The sequence below is a fragment of the Mus caroli genome, chromosome X (genome assembly GCF_900094665.2).
Source record: "Mus caroli chromosome X, CAROLI_EIJ_v1.1, whole genome shotgun sequence".
NCBI lineage: Eukaryota > Metazoa > Chordata > Mammalia > Rodentia > Muridae > Mus > Mus caroli.
The window spans coordinates 85,011,828-85,034,492 of NC_034589.1; the positions used below are offsets into that span (position 1 = coordinate 85,011,828).

Genomic DNA, 22,665 nt, shown 5'->3' on the forward strand with positions numbered 1-22,665 from the left:
CTTATTCTGGAGTGATTAGCAAATGGGACTTTCACTCAGTATTAATCTTATCCAGTGGTTTATCAAAGAAACATGCACTAGATGTGGTAGCATACACCTTAGGTTCCTCCCTATGAGTTCAAGGTCAGCCTGGTCCAAAGTTCCAGGCCAGCCAAGGCAACATTATGAGACCTTTGTCACAGAAAAACAAAACAAAACAAATAAACAAACAAACAACAAAAACAGACAGAAAAAAGGTAATATACATATTCAATATCTTTACTGTTTAATATTTTATGAGTATGGGTATTTTTTGCTTGGAAGTAATGCTTATATTTGTATCATATACCTGTCTGGTACTTACAGAGGCCAGAAGGATGTGTCTGATTCCCTGAAACAAAAGCAATATATGTTTATGAACTGCCATGTGGATTCTGGGAACTGAAAACAGGTTCTCTGGGAGAGCAGCCTGTATTTTTAACTACTGAGCCATCTCTCTAGCCCCATATCCAATATCCTGTTTGCATACTCTTTAAGATTTGATATACCTCTTTGGCTTTCTACGGAAAATGATAACATAGCCTTTCAAAAATATTTATCTCATTTTCAATTGTGTGTGTGTGTGTGTTTCTGTGTGTGTGTACATGTGATTTCAGGTGCCTAATGAAGCCTAATGAGAGTACAGTGTTGGATTCTGTGGAGATGGACTTATATACAATTATGAACCATCCTGTTTGGGTCCTGTAACCAAACAAGTGTCCTCTAAAAATGCAATACATGCTCTTATTCACTGAGCAATTTTTCAATCCCCTATAACATAATCTTGATTATACTGTTTGCTCTTTACTAATTAACTAAAATAGCTGACTTAACAAATAACAACAGATTATTTTTAAAATATAATTAGTTTTTCCTGTAGGTTCAACTTTTATTTATTTTGTTACTCATTACTAATATTAACTTATATAAACTTACCATGTCAAATATTGAGCCAATAATTTTTAAAAAAAATTTTTCTGGTAAAAAATGAGTAAGACTATATCATTTATTCCAATAAAATATATGAATCCTAGTAATCTTTATTCTTTTTTTTCCTTTTTATTGGATATTTTCTTTATTTACATTTCAAATGTTATACCCTTTCCCAGTTTCCCTCTACAAACCCCCTAGCCCAAGAATTTCAGAGACCTTTACTCATATGTAGTAGGAATAAAAGCAAGAAATGAACTGTCCATTACCTTGAGATACCCAGTGCCCATTTATCCTACACATTCTGTTGTATATACAACAGAGGCTTAACTTTTGACTTATTTTTATATGTATAAGACAATTAGTGATATAAACTTTTGAAGTTTTTTATAGCAAATTATATTTGATACATATTAATAAATTTAAGCACAAGACTAGTGTATGTATACTTGTAATAAGTATTTATCATCTACTATCTGCTCATTTCATACTGAACTAATTAAGCACTATAATAATAAATAATCAATTCAAAACTGCTAAGGGACAGAGAAAAATTATATAATACATTTCAAAAGGCAGCACCAGAAATAACAACTGGAAATTGTTACAAAATAGGAATAAGCACAGTTAAACTGGCTATATAACAGCTTTCAGATAATTTCTTTTCTCATGACTGAGTAATGAAGGGATATTAAAAATTGTCTCCACTGTCTTCATGAGGTAAGTCTTAAGAACAAAGACCTATCATGACTTATAGGCTCCAATAGTCTATCAGGTAAATGCTTTCATATACAGTGAGAGAATTTCTGCTTCACATTGTATTAGTTAGAATATAAGTGTATACATGATCTCAAAAATCACAAAGCAGAGGGATGAAGAAGATTTTGGGGTTATGAGTTTAAATAGTTCAAAAATTTCATCAGAGGCCCACCTTCTTAATTTTTATTACATTCATCCTACAAAGTTGATTACCTTTTAAGATTGATGGTAGCTAAAATATTGTAGATGGCACAATATCTAGTGGAAAAAAAGAAATGGTTTCCTGCTGTTCTAGAAGGTGTCTTAGTTAGGGCTATCATTGCTGTGATGAAATACCATGGCAAAGGGTTTATTAGGCTTACACTTCCATATTCCTCACTGATGATCATTGGCAGAAGTCAGGACAGGAACTCAAACAGGACAAAAACCTGAAGCCAGGATCTGATGCAGAGGCCATGGAGGTGTTCTGCTTGCTGGCTTGCTTCCCTTGACTTGCTTAGCCTGCTTTTTCTTATAGACCACAGAACTATCAACCTAGGGATGACATAGTGCACAATGGGCTGGACATCCCACATCAATTGCTAATTAAGGAAGTGCCCTACAGGCTTGCCTGCAACCCAATCTTTTCTTTCTTTCTTTCTTTCTTTCTTTCTTTCTTTCTTTCTTTCTTTCTTTCTTTCTTTCTTCTTTCTTTCTTTCTTTCTTTCTTTCTTTCTTTCTTTCTTTCTTTCTTTCTTTCTTCCTTCCTTCCTTCCTTCCTTCCCTTTTTCTTTTTCTTTCTTTCCTTCTTTAATTTTCTTTCTTTATATTTTTCTTCCTATTCTTAACAACAAAATAAAATATAATAAAATATAACAAAAACCCATCACATCAAAGTTAGGAAAAGACAAGCTAACAGAAGGAAAAAAAAAAAAGCAAAGAAGGCACAAGAATCATCGACACACTCAGGAATTCAATAAAAGTGATAAACTTTTTTTTTAATTTTAATTGAAGTTCCCTCTTCTCAGATGACTTGAGCTTACTCTGTGGTTAGCATACAACATATTGTGTTTCCTTGTGGCATTTTAATATATATGTAATTACACTTTGTTCTTATTAATTCTCTTCCATTGTCCTCCTTCCCTTCTGAAAATTGCCCCCTTTGTTCTTTCATGTGATACATATCCCATTATTTGCTCATTGTTATTTTGCAGATGTGATACATGAGTTGTCACTGGGTTTGCTACTGATGAGGTGAAGTCTTGATGGAGAATCTCATGATAACAAGAAATACATCTTGTCAGGTTTTCCTGGTCTTCCACATTAGGACCTATGGCATTTATTGAAAGAAATATGTTTGTGAAAGAAAATGTCCAGAATATTTAAGGCCTTCTTTGAACTAACTTTAAGCTAATACTACCTGAGGACATCATTCACTCTCTAAATCAAAAAAGAAGCTTGTAAAGGTCCTATTTAATATGAGCTATTTTCATATGCACCTCAGAATAGAATCATGGTAATCTACTTTCATTGCTATCTGACTGTATGTTTTATAAATGTTCTCAGAAAATGGCAATTCCTGATGTGGCTTTCTGACTTGAAGAATATTGACATTTTATTGCATGGAAACAAGTGAATATGTCAGATATCATTTCCTGAGCTTGAACAATAAAGAGAGAGTAATCCGGTATCTTTGGAAAGCAACAAAGATTAGTTTGAAGAATTGAAAAATGGGAATGGAGACAGATGTCTTATTTCCATTTAAGAACTCAGACCACATCACATAATAAATGGATATTTCTCAGAGAATAACAATAGGTTATCATAAATGCACTCAGTAAGTGACTGCTCCACATGGGATTGTCTTGCAAAGATCAAACTGTACTATTCTTCACATCTAGTCCCAACTATCAATCTGAAAACAAATAGACAACATTGGCAATGAGCTGGGGAAATAAATAGATGCATTTGCCACCATCTATCTATTGTCTTGCTCATAGCCATGGGTTTTAAACCAAACCTGAGTTTTGAACAGTTTAGTATCACACAGTTGAAGTAAATTATTATTATATTAATAAAACTGTTATTATATTAATAAATAAAATATAATAAAATAATTATATTATTTTTAATTTATATTACCATAAACCTTTCTTTCTTATGGTTAACAAAGTGACACATACACACTCACACACACACACTCATACTCACATATGTACACACGAGAGAGAGAGAGAGGAAAACATAATGTAAGTTTATCTTAATACTCTTAAACATGCAAGTATTCTGAAGATGAAATATTCTTTACAAAGCAGAAAGTACATTTTGACTGCTAATTTTAAAAGTTAATGCCATAATTAAGAAAATGTGATTTTGAATTTAGCAGTATTTGTGGCTACTAGTCAAACTTGACTAAATATGGAAAGAACATTTAGTTTATTCTAGAAAATGCCTAATAGTTAACTCAGGATACATTAGTAGTAAACCTTTCATTTGACTAATTTGATTGTTGCCTTACGTAAATTTTAAGTCATGTAGGGAGAGAACAAAGCTTTATAAACAAAATGAACAAAATGTAAGATTTTCTAGAAATGTCATACATTTGTCATGGTTAATGATATGGATATGTACAATATAATCATAATATATGGCATCCTCCCTCTGTGTGAACCTTCATGGTTTCTATATGGCTTCAATGAAATAGAAAATGATCATATATATTTATCTGCTCAAAACAAAGTTTCAGATCCAGCAAACTTAGCTATGTGATAAGAGGTGTTCATGAGAACTAAAGTATATAGAGTTGTGGACAGGATGATTTAAAGAATTGGCCATGCTCACTTCTGATGTATTACTAGCCCTCCTTTATATGTACATATGGTTTAATGGGGACTTTATTTTGTTGCTATTTTGACAGAGTCTCAATATTTAGTCTAGGATTACAAACTTGCCTCTGATAGTCTAGTAGTAGGATTGTAGGAACACATCACTATGCCTGGTTCTTGAGGAATTTCGTGTACTTGAAGTTTGCAGGTAATTATCCATTATATACTGACAGTACAACAAAAGTTGCTTGCTAATGTTGCATTTTATAGATATTGCCTCGAAGGACACCAAAGCAAGGTAAAATCTTGTCAGTGGGCAAACATTTAATATTTCATCTTTCTGTAAGAAATTATAGCCCATAACTGGTCATGGTGGCACATATCTTTAATCCCAAGACTCAATAGGCACAGGCAGGTGGATGTATACCTGTTAGTCTGATGCCAAGCTGGTCTATATAGTGAATTCCTGGACATCCAGGGTACATATATTGATCCTGTGTCAAACAAAACAGAAAGCAAGAACATAAGAAAGCAAGAAAGCAGGAAGGCAGGAAGGCAGGAAGGCAGGAAGGCAGGAAGGCAGGAAGGCAGGAAGGCAGGCAGGAAGGCAGGAAGGCAGGAAGGCAGGCAGGCAGGCAGGCAGACAGACAGAAAGAAAAAAAGAAAGAAAGAAAGAAAGAAAGAAAGGAAGGAAGGAAGGAAGGAAGGAAGGAAGGAAGGAAGGAANAAGGAAGGAAGGAAGGAAGGAAGGAAGAAAGAAAGAAAGAAAGAAAGAAAGAAAGAAAGAAAGAAAGAAAGAAAGAAAGAAAGAAAGAAAGGAAGAAAGGAAGGAAGAAAGAAAGAAGAAAAAACACCCTGAGGTACATGAGAATAACATTTACAACAGATACTAATAGTAGAGGATTTAACTAGATGATCAGAGACCTAAAAGGGTTGAAGACTTCATCATACAGGTTAACACATATAATATATTTTTATGCACTCAATCTGTACATAATACATTTTTTATAGACCCTAATCATAGTAATAACATAAGAAATAAAGAAGTTATGACGAAGGTAACTTTTGTGATTAAAATTACAGTCTATTTTACTTCATATTTCTACATATCTAAGCACTCAGCTGAGAATCCTAAAATATATATTTCTACTGTGGAATATATTATCTTGAGTTATATGTGATTGACACACATAATTTTATTTCATTAATTTCATTAAATAAATATGGAAAAGAAAGGCAAATGGTGGAGAAAAGAGGGAAGGTATTGTATTGATTGAAATAATTAATTTGAAATACTGACAGAAAAAAAATAACATTGCCTGTGCATAAGAAAAGCAGAAAGTCTTATTTATGATACTCAAATTTTATTCACTGTGTTATCTGTAGGTAAGTGGCAATGACACACTACTGCCAATTTATGAACAAAAACACTGGGAGCTCAGGCTACTCATAAATAAATACAAAGTCCTTGGAAAACTATAATCAGCCCAAGAATTGCCTGGAACAAATGGGTACATATAATATATGACGAAAGACACTGTAAGCTAGGTGTGGTAACACAAGCCTTTAAGGCTAGCACTTGGAAGCACAGACAGGTCTATCTCTACAAGTTTGAGGCCATCCTTGTCTGTCTATTGATCTTCAGACCAAACAAGGATAGTTGCTTGTATGCATATATTTTTCACAGCCTATTTTAATAAGGGTTAAACCCCACCACCACCACCCACATGAAGTAATAGAAAAGGAATGTTATAAGGGCACGAGGGAAGGGGACCTATTTAGAAATAGTTCTTTGGTGCAATTCTAATCTTCATTGTTCTTGGTCCAGTCCACTAGCAAACACCAAACATGAATCAAGAGGTGCAGTCCATTCCATTTGGCAGATACTATGTACATCAATTTGGAAGCTCGCCAATCAGTCAGAGTCTGCAGAAACAGCAAGAAACCACAGAAATCTCAAGAGAAGTTCTTTGGTGAGTTTCTCTCAATGAAGTAACCACAAGCAAAGTTCAGCAATGCAATGTAAAGTGAATCAATACATGCATGTCATCAGACAAAACTAGTGGAGTGGAGCAAAGTGAACCAATTTTTGAGCTCCCACAGTCTATGGAGTAATATTTACATTCTGTCTAAGCATCATGCATTTTTTCACATGTTTGCTATAGCAAAACATCCTTTCACCTGTGTGTTTCAGAAAAAGATTCTTTTACCTGTCTGTGCCAGCAAAATATCATTATAACCTGACTCGCCAAAGAAACCAGAAATTTCCACATTTCTTTGTGAGATCTCAATCAAAACTAGAAAAAAACGACACTATAAAGCCTTCTAATCTAGAAGATTTTTCATGTCTCCTACCCAACTTACTGTGCTATATATACAAAGATATTTTAAGTAATTATACTCTATTATTTCTTCTACTTTTGCTAACACATAGAGATATACCATTGGGGCACTTGAAACTCTAATAAAAATAATAATTATCTAATACTGAGACATCACTTAAATATTGTAATTTGCTTCTGCTTGAATGGCTAAATATATCCAATTATTTTTTGAACACTGAGGTAAAAAAATGAATAGACATATTAAGGAACATATAGAGGAAAAAATACTCTTATATTTTATATGTAACATCTGGACAGTCTGTTTGTTTGTTTGTTTGTTTGTTTGTTTGTTTGTTTGGATGGTCGGTTGGTTTAAGAATGGGTGTCAAAGTTTCCAAGTGAGTGAATCTCATGATAAGCAGAGAGTATTGTTTTACAGTATGAAAGTCATAATGGGCAATAGTTCCTCTACATTCTCGAAGAAGTCATTAGGTGAGCTATAATACAGGTTTGCCAGTTAGAGCATCTTGACATGATGGTCTGAAAATTGATGGCATAACAAAAATTTAAGGAAAGTTGAGAAACAATTTTGTATGGATACAACTATGTCCTACCCTAACCAAACTTCAGCTTGTTGAATCCATAACTGCCAGTCTTACTTATGGGTATCAGTTTTTCTATCTCATTCACATCTATTTTTTCCAAGTTTTATCCTTTAGTTCTGTAAAGCTTTCAAATTTCATTCTAATATCTATTTCCTATTCTTGATTGGTAGCTTGCCTATATTTAAAAAAAAATTATTGCTGTTTGTTTTCAAAATATATGAGTGCTTTGTCTAAATATGTGTCTGTGCACTATATGTGGGCCTGGTGTTGGTCGGAAGAGGGGTTAGGATCCCCTCGGATTGGAGTAATAGATTGTTGTGATTGATCATGAGTGCCCTGAACTTACCTTGGATAAGAGCAGCCAGTGTTATTACCCTCTGAGCAATTGCTCTAGGCCCTGCCTATATTTTTCATGACATGGTTCTTTACTATTTCAGCAAGTACTATCCTCTACAAATACATTCTTTTTTTCATTTAGAAAAAATACATGCAATAACATTTTAAAAATCATTCAAACTTAAATGTGCTTTTAAATGGTTACCTTGTAGATATCAATATATGATAGATATATTAGAAATATCCTTAATACATTAAACTCAACCACACAAAAATAATATAATCATTAATTTTATCTCCATAGAAAATAGTGACAATTTTTACAAGTTAATGTTGTAATTAAAATTAACATTTTAGCATGAATTTCTAAATTATTTTCTTATATCATGAAATTGAACATAAATCACATATACCTACTATAGAAATGTATGCATTCACTTATAAGAGTTCATTTGTTATTGTCAATATTTCATCTGAGAATATATTATCTTAAATTTTCATTATAATCGTTGTTTAAAAGCAAAGTAGTTTATTCACTTTCCTCTCTCTATGACCCCCTTTATTTGTTTTGGCTTAAGAAGAAATGTTCTCACCATGTAGCACAGACTGTCTTTGAACTGATAATTCTTTCTTCTCAGCCTTCTGAATTCTGAGATTATAAGCTACATTAACATGCCGAACTATGTATTTATATTCATGGATGTTTATTTGGTTAACCGGCTCATATTGTATAGAGGTTTAGAAATGTCATTTCTGGAGCTTGTAGTATGTGATCTATGATTCCTGAAAATATCTGGAAGCCTGTCTTCCACAAAGTGTTTGACAAGAATTTTCTTTGTTCATTCAGGTAGAAGCTAACCCAGTAAAAGAAGTCATTTGGGATTTCTTAGTATAAATATCTCCTCTTTGTGCCTTGAGTTATAGATAGGAAAGAAATGTTTGGCACTAGTGGCTCAAAATAATTGCTTCTGATCTTAATTTTCCTATGAATTGTTCTCAGTATCTTTTACATTGTTGTTTAAACAATTAATGGATGCATAAAATCATCTATTACAATAATTAAATATCAGATTGTTTTTCCATATTTGATTTTTATAAGTTTTAAACTCCATGAGATTCTTTTTTTTTACTAAGGTGATTGCATATTTAGTCTTAGTAAGATTTGGTTTAATAAAGATGTCTGTCAGTAAATCAAAGTGGTTCCCTTGGAGACTTCAATTAAAACAAAGACACCTTTCTGTTTTCAAATGTGAAATAGTGAAAGCATACATTTGAGACATGAACAAAACAGCAAAACAAAAAATATCTTTACTGGGTATTTCTGCTAAATAAATATGACATGCACAAACAGTATATATGAATCAATTTTAAACTAATACAATGCTTTTCTTGTCCAATGTAATTATAATTCTAAAAACCACAAACAGCCGGGCAGTGATGGTGCACCCCTTTAGTCCCAGCACTTGGGAGGCAGAGGCAGTTGGATTTCTGAGTTCTAGGCCAGCCTGGTCTACAGAGTGAGTTCCAGGACAGGCAGGGCTACACAGAGAAACCCTGTCTCAAAAAACAAACAAACAAACAAACAAACAAACAAAAAAACAGACAGTAGGGAAGAGGGAGAACAGTGGTTCTGACATTCTACCAATACATTAGCTATGTAAATTAAAGAATTTAAAGATGGCTTAAACTGGATCTATAATAAGATGTGAATTGAATGTGTGTGTGTGTGTGTGTGTGTGTATGACCTTATGTATAACAAAATAAATCACTAGCTTAACAAAATAAGTATATCTAAGCAAAAATTCGTGGTCTTCAAACATTGTATTATCATAAGTAAAAATAATATACCTCAAGCTGAAATTTCATTTATTTAAATGGCATTTATCAATTGAATGAATCTATAAAAATCCCTAAGCTACTATTTGATTTAAGCATATAATTTCCCCCTATTCCACAGAAATTTAGTCAGTAGGTCTAAGTAATAACATAAAATTACTTTTTAAATAAATCTATTATTAAATAAGCATTTTGTAGTAACAAAATGATAACCTAAAACTAAAGACTCCTTCTGTGGGACTAAAAATTAAGCCATGGGTCTAATACAGGCTGGGTAAGCAGTCTATCATGACTTACACAGAAATACACATAGTAGTAGAAACATACTCACTGGCACATGAACAAATCTCCTAAAAATTGAACCCAAAAAGATCGTGATTGGCTGAGGGTAATTGGTTTACCCGAGTATACAGTTTTATGAAGATCTCCTATTCCTCTTGATATTTCACTGTTCCAGAGAGAACATGATTCTTGGAAAGGGATGCCACCGAGGCTCTGATGCAGGTGAGTAAATACTTTAAACTAGTGTGCAGGGATGAATCTGGAGATCTCCAGAATCAAAGTTGGGATTGGAATGAAGATTAAGTCTTCTGCAACAAGCAGCAAGTGGACTTTCCAGAAGGACAGCAAATCTGTCTTTTCCAGAATGATAGAAAATCTTGTTTGAAGAGTTGATGTCTTTCCCACAAAGAAATTTCCAATACCTGGGTTCCCAGAGCACTCTCACTGGCAGAGGGCCAACAAAGCATGAATGTATGTGGACATGTCTCAGCAAATACTAGGAGGTGTCCTCTCCCAATGGCCTCAGTAGCACAAGCAGCAGTGTCCATATTTACTGGCCCCACAGTGAGGATGTCGTGATACCCCAAACTAATTCTGTCATTATCCTCTGCTTCTCTAGTCACTTTGTAGGCAAAAATGAGTCTTTCTCCAGCCTGACTTCTCAAGGTACTGTCCAGCTTTAGTATGAAAGGCCATGAGAAGAACACCAAGTCTAAGACACAAAGCCTGCTGAAATGGATGGAGAACATTAAGCCCAAGAAATCCCACATTAAGCACAAAGCAGCTTCCAAGCTTGAAGAGATGCAATTCCTCCAGCTTTGTGAGTAGCCACCTAAACATCTTTGATAGCATACTAGGCTCCAGACTCTACTCCAACTTCAGAGACCTAACCAACTCAGAGAATGAGGACATATTCCTTGAGCTGCAGAACATTCTCTACCATGTGAAGCAGATGTGGAAGATAGTCAACCAAAACGTTTTCAGATGGGAGAGACTTGAACTCAGACCTAACTTTGTTTCCTTGTCCATCATTTCCAAAACAGATGCACCTGGGTGTGAACCATGAATGAGAAACACTCAGTGACCTGAATAGCTGCCCCAAAGACCATGCCCCACATAACTGCCCCAAAGACCATGAAGAGCCCATTGTTATCCCATAAAGAAGGGACTCTGGGATAAGGACTTCCCTGTCCAGGTGCAATCTGTACAGGGTGAGGTGGCAACAGCTTTCAGAGTCCTCACCAGCTCTGAGATCTGTATCTTTGCCGATTAACTGTCAGTCTGTGGCCCAGAATAACCTATTACAAAAATACTCACTCCTGAAACTGACGATCCTGCTGGAAAAATACCCACTTTCCAACAAGGATGGTTTTAACTAGGCTGTGTCCAAGTTCATGAAAGGGATCAAGGTTCCAGACTACAAGGACTGAACAACGTCACAGCTGCTGTGAAAGAAATCCAGATGATTTTCTACTAACCTGGCTGTGCACTTAGCTCATTTTCTTTTCTACCTCAACAGCCTGAAGAGAGAGAATTCTCTAAGAGTAATGCAATGAAAATAAGAGTTTGGGTGAACAGAGCAGAAAGATCTGAATGACAACCTAGCCACCACTCAAGGGCTGTTTCACGTGATTGTTGAATGCAAGAAGCTCTTCCAGGTTCCTGAGGAAATGAGCCGATCCCACTACTCTTACACTGAGAAAAAGCTGAAGGTCCTTACACTCATCAACCTACTTGCTACAGACATTTCTTCAAGGATGTGTCTGTGTAAATGGCCTGTTTTAGGGCACAAAAGAGAATTTCAAAGGATGGGTCAGCTATCCCACCTTATAGGACAGGGTGAGATTTTCTATAAAATGGTAAGTGTAGGACCTCCATTAAGGCTTTGGAAGTCAAAACTTGAAGTCCCTGCTGTAACCAAGAAGATCTTAAAGCTCCTTCTGAAGGAGTACCACGTTTGGGTTATGGACCTGCTGGACTCAAAGGTGATTGGAATCCTGGATAGCCAGACTTAAATCTACCATTATTTCCAAAACAGCATGGTGCTCCAACTTGCTAAAGACTATGTCATATTCAGGACCTGGAAGATTAATTTACCCAAGAGAGATGGTGACCTCTTATTCACCTCTGTAGAACATGGCTGGGCACATGTAGTTAAGGGGAGAGGTAATATGATCCTGTCCCAAGCTCACCTACATGTGCAGAGCTGATTTAAGGAGCCAGATGCCAGAGAATAGACTCAATTCCTCCAGCTCTGTAAGTAGCCACAAAATCTTCCAGACATTTGTGTGCAGCTGAAATGGTAAAGATCTAAAACTCCTTCAGTAATCAGGACACTGAAAACAAGGATACCAAATCAAAGTGATTACAGAGGTGAAGCTATTGAGGAGGTAGACCTTTATCCACTACCTGGGTGACTGTAGCAAGAGCCTTGCCAGTCCTTGGAATATAGATATTTCGACACATTCTTTCTTTTTTTGAAAGGACAGTACTATAAAATAATTAATATTTTTCATGATTTATTTATTTATTTATTTATTTATTTATTTATTTATTTATTACACTCCATATTCTTTTCTCTCCCACCCACCCTCCGACTTTCCCACATCCCATACCCCCTCTACACCCTCTGTCTCCATGTGGATGGCCCCAACCCCACCCCTCTAAACTCCGTGGGGCCTCCAGTCTCTTGAGGTGCATCATCTCTGAATGAACATAGACCTGGCAGTCCTCTGCTGTATGTGTGTTTAGGGCCTCATATCAGCTGGTATATGGTGCCTGTTTGATGCTCCAGTGTTTGAGAGATCTCAGGGAGTCAGATTAATTGAGACTACTGGTCCTCCTACAGGATGACACTTCTCAGCTTCTTTCAGCTTTCTCTAATTCAACAACAGGGGTCACCTGCTTCTGTCCATTGGTTTTGTGCAAATATCTTCATCTGAGTCTTTCAGCTGCTTATTGAAAATTCCAGAGATTGTCATGCTAGGTCCTTTTTTGTGAGTGTGCTCCATAGCCTCAGTAATAGTGTCAGGCCTTGGGACTTCCCCTTTAGCTGAATCCCACTTTGGGCCTGTTGCTGGACCTTCTTTTTCCCAGGCTTCTCTCCATTTTCATCCCTGTAATTCTATCAAACAGGAACAATTGTGGGTCAGAGTTGTGACTGTGGGATGGCCCCCTCTCCCTCATTTGATGCCCTGTCTTCCTGCTGGAAGTGGGCTCTATACGTTTCCTCTTCCTACTGTTGAACATTTCATCTAACGTCTCTCCCTTTGAGTCCTGAGAGTCTCTTACCTCCCAGGTTTCTGGTGCATTGAGGAGGGTCCCCCCAATCTCCTACCTCTCAAATTTGCCTGTTTCCATTCTTTCTGCTGGCCCTCAGGACTTCAGTCCTTTTCCCTCACCCAATACTAGATCAGGTTCCCCTCTTCCCCCTCCACTCCACCTCCTGCCCACATTCCCTCCAAGGTCTCTCCCTCCCTCCCCACTTTTGATTGATTTCTTCTCCCTCCCAAGTGGGACTGAGGCGTCTTCACTTGGATACTTCATCTTGTTGGCCTTTTTGAGTTCTGTGGACTGTATCTTGGGTTCTTAGAGCTGCCTCATGATTGTCTTTGGTCTATATTGTAAACCTTAACTGTAATATATAAGTCGTGGAGGGGGTACTTGTATTACTCAGATTGCTTCTAAGAAGCAAGAACTCTTTCAGTACCTAAAGGAAGATTCTTTTGTGATATCAACATAAGTGTAACTATGTTTTTTCAGTGTGTTGAGGGCATGAGTGATATATCCACTGGAAAACATGAGTTGGTATTCGTGGACAGGTTTTTATTACTGAGATGAGCAGGTAATGGTTTGCTCTGAGAAGTGTAATTGTGTGTGTTGTTGACTGAATGGCACAGATAGAGGGATGAGATGCAGAGTTTGGCACATTGAGATGCTCCACAAAGGATGTCAATACACCAGGTTTAGTTCAACTTGAAATAGCTGACTACCCAGGGATCTATCCAGAAGGAAAACCTAGCTCCCTTCTTCACTTATTAAGCAATTTTTTTTCTTTTCTATAAACCTTTGCTTCCCATAAACTATTATTGGAATAGCTTACTTATCATAAACTATAGTTTCCCCATGATTGTAAGAATTTATCCAGCAAGACTAGTTCAGGAAAAAGCATCAGCTTCATTGCTTTGACTGACTCCCCAGAAAGGCTTCTAAGATACAGTGAGAAGGAAAAGCTGAGCATAAGCACTGACCCATAAGCAAAGCATCAAAACATTTTTATTTTCAGTAATGCTTGTTGAGCCCTGCGTACCAGGCAAACACTCTACACTGACCTCTAGCTCCAACTCTGTTTTCACTTTTTATGCTGAGACAGAGCCTCAACATGTTGCCAGGCTGTTCTTGAACTTGGACTCACTCTATACCCCAGGTTCCTTTCTCAGTCTGTCTAATAGCTAGGATAAGAGGCTCAGCTCATCAAAACATTTTACCTATTATAATTTATAGTATATTCATGCTTTTGACAAACTATAACATACACAAGGGAACACAGGGAACTATGTCCCCAGTAGGTTTATTTGACCCAAACACAAAAGGCTTTTAAGGGTTGGTGGTGTTACCAGTGTTTTTGACAGCTATGAGTATATATTAATTGGGTTTCTCCTCATGCACAAGCAGGTTTTCTGACTATTTGGGTGGTTGTTTTTTCCATACATTCTTTGTTTTCTTTTGTCTGATAGCTTGAACTGTATCTTACTACTAATGGGTTATATTAATCTCAAGGAAAAACTAACTGTGCAGGTTTTTGGAAGCATGGTCTTTATACAGGTTTTGCTGTAATTGTAAAGATTGCCTTGAGACAGTACAAGTGAATTTATTTTGTATTGATCAAAAAGTGAATAATGTATGAGTGAGAGCTGAAGAAGGACTTTTATTTTGTTATAACTTAGTTACCTTGTCAGTATTATTTCAAAAGTTCTTTTAAGAAATGAGGGGCTGTCAGAATAGAGTTTTAAATTTTGAATTTTTTGAATTATAAGTGTTGCTTGTGAGGATGTATGTGTGAGCCAACTTTGATGGCTTCCTGATCTGTACAATTGTATGCTTTACATACCTTTCTACTGAGAAGCATGTGCACAAAGCTGTCTATTATGCTTTCAGACATTGATAAATCATAGTAAAGATTATTATTAAAATATACTTGTATATACACCTCATATATTCTTTTGGGTTTTGTAACTCAAGTCTCCCCTCCCCACACTGTAAAAAAAAAAAAGAAAAAAACTTAACATGAATACAGTTTTAGTGAGAAAAATAATAAAAGGGGTTTATAATTTTTTCCATATCTGTACAGAGTATATTCAGTAAGTGCACTATTAAATGTGAAAAGGGAAGAGTATGGCCTTGTCTGTGTGTTGCACTTTTTCTGTCCTTAGAAGCAGAGATTTTGAGGCATAGGAGCCCAGTGCCAACCAAAGTCCAAAGATACATCATGATACATTGGCTAAAAGAAAAATATCAGATGATAAATCATTCTAAAGCCAAGAAGCAACTGAGCCACTCACCGACAAACACAAAACCTTAGAACATTCAGGTAGCCTTGAGATTCTCTCCACACCAAGGTCAGAAATGATGCTGAGAATTTACAAGTATAGAACAACATCATTGAAATGATACTTATAAGCAAAGTACACGTTGTTGGGTCTAGGACCAAGCAAGTGATTAGGACCATATGGTACAAGTCAAGCAGGAACTCTTTATTTCCCAAGAATTTCTAAAGTTAATTGATTAGGGATGAGGCCATACTCCGGAGCTGAAGGTACACTGTTGAGGGAAATATTAAAAACAATGAACCTGCCAACTCTCTGTGGAGCCAGACCACACTCCTGCCACTGCCAAATTTCTGGAGCTAGGCCCTGCTGTGCCTGATTGCTGCGTACCCAGCTCTCCTTTGCTTGTCCCTGTTGCTGCTAGTTCTTTCTCAGCCATAAACCCATGTAGTCTACAATTTCACATTCTCATAACTAAATAGAGCCTCCAACCTCATGGTTACATATCACAAGACCCAGTAGCCCAGTAGAATCAAGACTCTTAAGCTTATAGTTAACCAATTAGATTTATGTATCAATAAAATCACAATTTACAAGATGCTGATAAAGAATTTCAGAGCCAATTGACAATGATAAAGCTTTAAACCAGCTATTCTAACCTTTGGATAACACCAGGTTGGACTCCATTCTCCTTCCTTCTCCTCCTGCAATCTCCCTGTCTCCTCAAAACTTTGCTCCACCTCTCTTTTCCCTGAACAATCATGGGCCTCCCCTGCACTAATGTAATTGGACAAGGAAATTCCTGTGACATATCACCCTTTCTGTTTAATTGAATTAAAAAAAAAAAACTTTCTCTCTCAAAATAAAATTTGAGCACAACTATTACCATTTCATAATTTATAAAGTACAAGATAGACCTAACACACAGTCCACCAACTTTTCAATTAAATAAATAGGACCTCTGTCATCTATCCTAACTTAAATCACTTATAATTCTACACCTGACCCATGTCCTGGCTTTACATTGTATGCCATCTGAAAACCATTCTCTCAAATCTATATCATCTTTCTCAATGCTAAACAGCTTAGGCTGGCTGTGAGACTACCGGTCTTCAACCCTGTCAGAAATCCAAGAACGACTGATATTAACTGAAAACATATAGGAAGCCTAACACAGATTCCAAAACTTAGCCAATTTTTAGAGACTGCTGATCACCTGGATAGTCCCTTACTTCAAAACATTGGAGCATCGGTCTTCGGCCTTCTGGCCAGGATCATCTGACAGATAGAGAATCAGAATATTAAGAACTAGCCTACTCTGTCTTGGCAGAATCAAGCTGTCCTAAACCTGTAATTGTGTCCTTTCTTTGGACAATATTATGACTGTAGAGGAAATGAGGCAATTTTTGCCTAGTGGCTGTCTTGTCACAACTGGAGTAACTCAGATGCTCAAATTTCTTCTTTGAGTCTAAGACAGGGAAAGCTGTCAAGAGCAGACTACAGACAACAAGTGAATAAGTAACATTAAATGTCACATTCTGTGGATTTCTGACATTTTTGAAAACCAACTATCTATGTAAAGTAATCTGGACTGTTGTCCCTTAACTACTCCTAGCTATTTCTAATTAAAATCTTGAAAATACCCTAACAATAAACTCAGCCATGAATTTGCTATTTGGCCCTAAACCCACAGGTTTAAATATCACAGATCAGATTAAAATAGCAGTTATAGGATAACTGGGTCTAATCCTTGTACTTAAAAATTTTGTACCATAAGAAGAAATTTATACCATTGAAACCCTTGATTTTGCATCAAAATAAATTAAGAAATTATGACTTCAGATAGGTAACACTTAAATAGATTTTTACCAAATGAGATTATGGCTATCAAATCCATTCTAGCTATCTCTACCTGTTCCAATATGACCATTTCTACATTCCCTAGAAAGAAAACCTATTAATATCCCTCTCCAGCCCCAAAGACCAGATAACTGTGTCGACAACACTTCATAAATTCTTCAAGCAGAATATGGGTGTTGATATATTATAAATGGGGGAAGGGTATGAAAAACAGGATTGATTAGTCTGTGATGTCTTTGTCTTGACTAGACCCAGCTGAAGTCCAGGACATCAGGAATTCAAACAGGTCAGTTCAGGATGTCTGAGGAGGAAATTCACCAAGGGTGTATATTCTGTAATATATGTCTCAAAATAAAATTTCAGTATCATCAAGATATATTTTTTGTTTAATTCTCTGGAAATGAGTCCTCTGGAGGTCTCTCTTTGTCATATCTGATTCATATAACTCTGGGAGGTGTAAATACCTTAATCACCTTTTCCAAAAACACAAAGACAAAAACCTTTTTCCCAAATCAACTTATCCTTGAGCCAGTAATCAGAACATGCTTTATTTAGACCTCTCTCCCATAGGAATAATATAACCACAAACTCAAAATCACAGCCATTTTGAAAGTCAAAACAATCTACAACAAATGAAATAAACTAAGATACTGTACGTGCCTATACTAGGCCTTTCCTAACTTGCCAAGCAGGAAAAGACAGTCAGGATTCCCATGGAGCCTAAAGTAGCAGAATATGAGATTCCTGTGGCTGGTTAAACAATCTATACCATCTTTCTATTTGGCTCTCTGCCAGGGCCACAGACATATTTTATTAATACCTGTATAATATCTGTCTGTTTAACTCTCTACATCAGGCCACAGACATAGATAATTAATACCTGTTCAAAGCAGGCAATGATTATCACTGCACTATCTACTTTGGAGTCAGTGACTAATATCCTCTATCCTAGTTCAAATTAAAATAATCCAAAATAAATGAAGTAAACCAAAATACTGTATGTGCCTACACTTTCCTATGTTGCCAAGAGGATATAAAACCCAATATTCCTGTGGATCCCACGTTAGACAGAATATGAGTATCCTGCGAGGCTTATAAAAGACTTTTATACCATTTTTTTATTATTTCCTGCACCAGTACACCAGGTACTCTTAAGTCAAAAAAGGCGGGTGGGGGTGGCAGCAGTTGTGGCAACTTGTCCTTTATAGAGTTTGGCTGTGTCTGTGTCAGGAAAGTACTGATTGGCCCTGGGTAGCCCTTGTATTTTACCCAGGAAAGTTGTGGGGTTATGGAACAAATTGTTTAGGAGCTAAGTAGGGCAGTAGACATGAAGGAGTTTGAGACAAAATGGAGTTACCTTGATCCTTTAAAGGTCAAGGTCTTTTTCCCATGTTTAACTTTCATGTTGAAGGGAATATTAAAGTCCAACCAGAGAAGACTTCAGAGAACTTTCCAAGAACTCAGCTTAACATCTTGAAATGTCCCCACAATTTTTCCACATGACACCTAATTAAGACTGTGAGTTCTTCAAGAACATTGCTGCAAATCTTTCCAGATGTTGCTCGAAATAAAATTTAAATTTAATATTTATGAAAAATCAATGAGAATGTAAGACTTATAGAAGCATTACAATCTGGCCTGCTTGCTCCATATAAAATTATTATAGATTTGGAAGTTTGTTTTTTCCTTTGCATCCTGATAATTTTAAAGGATTCATTTCTAGTGGGTTTGTGACCATTAAAAGGTTTTGCTCCTAGGTATGGCTAATAGTCTTACATTATGTAAAAAAAAAAAAAAAAAATTAATGTCTCTGCTTCAATACAAGAAGCTAAGAGTGTGAATCTTTCAGTGTGGAAAGTATTTTATTAGATAATGCCTCTAAAGGGAAGCTTTCCTCAAATCTTTGCTCTCAAACAATGAGCTTTAAAGTTCTGGGGAGTAGTTGTTGCTCCAGAAAAGATTCAGAGAAAATATCTTTTTAATATTTAGGGTTTTAGTTATACTACAAAATTGTGGTACAGAAAATTTAAGAATGAAAATTGATTTGCTTCATTTTTTTTTCAAAAGCTTCCAAAAGATGTTAATTGGCTAAGACCTTACCTTAAGTTCTTAAGGTGACTTAAACCTTTGTTGGATATTATCAAGAGAGATACAAATTGCCCGGCGTGGTGGCGCACGCCTTTAATCCCAGCACTCGGAAGGCAGAGGCAGGCGGATTTCTGAGTTCGAGGCCAGCCTGGTCTACAAAGTGAGTGCCAGGACAGCCAGGGCTACACAGAGAAACCCTGTCTCGAAAAAAAAACAAAAAACAAAAAAGAGAGATACAAATTAACTGATAAAGAACAAAAGGCTTTGCAGAAAATAAAGGAAGCTTTCATAATTGTTATCAATTATAATCAATGGTAATTAAATATTAGCTGCTTATTTTAGTTATGCTTATTAAATTTGCCCACGGCAATTATTTGGAAAAAGAAAACATTACTATAAAATCATCTTTCTTCATCTCTAAGTAAAGTTCTAACATCCTATTATAAGGCTGCTGTGGTGCTAATTAAAAATTGTAAGATAAACTCATGTACTTTAGAAAAACTATAAGAAAAAATATGTGTCTTAAAAACTTGACAAAGCATCTTTTCCTTGTTCCAAACAGCAATTAAATTGGTTATTGCAGAATATTGACATTTGGCCTATTGCATAGCATCATTTTAGATAAAATTGATAATCATTATCCTAAAGATAAGTTGATAAAAATTGCTTTTATGCATGTTCTTGTATTTTCTATAAATTCATGCATGCATGCATCTCATTTACTGTATTTAAAAACAGCCCTGCTATGGGAGAAAAGTATGTGTGATTGAATCACATGTTTATTTTTTATTTTTTGAGTTTCCTCCTGCTTCAGCACAGATAATTAAATTGTGTGCTGTAGACAGTGTTTTAAAATGTTGAATAAACAAGCTTTAATTTGTATAGCATATATATATATATATATATATATATATATATATATATATATCTCAAAGCTTACAATTGCTCGTCTTTTAGATACTATGAATTTACAATTGTTTGTGCATATACAACTCATAAGAAAAAATGCTGTTCTTTTAAGAAGACTGTCTTTGGACATTTAAGAATTTGTGTTCTAGATTGCCTGGACAAGATCTCTTAAGGCACTGCCATGCTAGATTTATATCCCAAGCAAATTATAGGCCTTACACAAGAATAATTGCCTATATAATCTCATTCTTTACATCATCAAAATAATAATGGCTTAAGATAATATTTTGGTATTTTTAGAGAATGTGCATGTCAAATTGTAAAAATTTGTTCTTAGTGCCCTCAGTTTCTACATGTTTCCACATAATGGTGTTAATTCTTGAGTACTTATACTTAATCAGTTTTTGCAAATGGATACTCTTATTTCTGATTAAAAAAATACATAAATAAAATATGCACATGTGCCTATTGATACCTTTTCAGGCTTCCAAGTTACAAGAGAAACAACTAAAAGTCATTGCCTATTTTAATTTTTTTTATACTTGGTGTTCCAGAACTGATTAAAACAGATATTGGAACTGACTATTATAGTCAAGTATTTGAGATGTTTTGTCAACAGCTTAATGTTACCCATATTACTGAAACTTTTTATAATTCTCAAAGACATGGTATTGTGAAACTTTAAAAACTATATCTTCTTTAAAAACAAAGAAAGGGAGGAATTATATCCCCATGCATGTTATTTAAATCACATTTTTATTTTCAAAATTTTAAAATTTGGATGTTAAAAACTTACTAAATGCCTTATAGTATCTTAAAATTAGGCATACTCATGCCTAGGTGAGTTGAAAAGGATCCACTTATTGGCATATGGCATAATCCTGAACAGATACTTAATATGGGGAAGAGGCCATGCTTGTGATTTCTCCACAGAATGCTGCAGGAGCATGACAACTGCCAGAATGATTGTAAAACAATGCCCTAAATGTATTACATTATCTCAAGTTGTGCATTTAGGGGTTAATCCATGAGGCCTTATGCCCAATCATATTTGGCAAATGGATATAACTCATTATGAAGAATTTGAAAAATTAAAATATATACACGTTTGTATTGACACTTGGTCAGAATTTCTTTTTGCTTCTCTATATGTGGGAGAGTCCTCTAGAAATGTAATTGATCATTGTTTACAAGCCTTTAAAGCTATAGGATTGCCTAAAGTCATTAAGACAGATAATGAGCTATCCTATAACGGTAACAATTTTATTTCATTTTGTAAGGAATTTGGTATCAAACATAAAACTAGAATTCCTTATAACCCAATGGGAAAGGGAATTATTGAACATGCTCATCACACTCTGAAAAATTGGCTTTTAAAAAACAAAACAGGGGCACTTATACCCCCCAAGGTCACCAAAAGCACATGTTACTTTTGTCTTATTTGTTTTAAATACTTTGCAAACTGATGTTAAAGGTCAGTCTGCAGCGATCACCACTGGCATCCAGTTACTTCCAGTTCCTATACCATGGTTAAATGATGGGACCCACTAACTAATAAGTGGAATGGTCTAGACCCTGTTTTCATTGGGGGAAGAGGTTCTGCGTTTTGTCACAAAAAGAAGATGGAGCACGATGTCTGCCTGAAAGATTGGTTCGTCAAGTGGACACAGACCCTGAACCTTCCAACCTTGATGATGGCTAAAAAATCTTTATTTATCCAGAAGTGTTAATTTGGAGCACAGCCTCCACTTCTTCCTAAGAATTAACATTCTTTCTGTTGATTCTCAAAGCCATCTCCCCCACACCAGGAGATCAGAGTTTGAGCTTGATAGTTGCTAATTTACAACTTCAACTCTCTGCTTTGTATTTCAAGCAGGTCAGTCACCACCCTACAGCCTGTTTTCAGCAAGCCTGCAGAATCACCTCCAGCAAGCACAGGTGGCCGAAATTCATCAATATGAAGAAACATATTGAGTATATTTTGTGGCTTTGGTCTGATTGGGAAGAAGATGTGCTATGAGGGCTGGTTAGACAAAAACAGGACACTGAGATTTCTGGACTATTTAAAAAAAAAGAGGTATGTGCCAAGAGGTCATGGTTTATTAATAATACACCACAGAGCCATGTTTGTGCAAAATAAACGCAAGCAAGCTGCACATGCTTCCATGACAGATAAGAATAGTTCATAGAAAATCTAAGTCTATGAGACCTGAGACTTCATTAACTAGGGAAGCAGGCAACCCGGCCTCTGCTCGGGCACAAGTCGCATCAGGGCCACTCGAGCACTTGGGTGCCTTGCCAGTGGAGTCTCCGGAAACCCGCAAGGACCCAATCAGGATTCCCCACGGGATCCTAAGACTTCTGGTGA

At 35.9% G+C, this 22,665-nt stretch overlaps 1 pseudogene; it reads left to right on the plus strand.

Annotated features, from left to right (window-relative positions):
* The first annotated feature begins 6,359 nt into the window (after window positions 1–6,359).
* On the plus strand, window positions 6,360–12,259 carry LOC110286276 (annotated as a pseudogene).
* The last annotated feature ends 10,406 nt before the right edge of the window (window positions 12,260–22,665 follow it).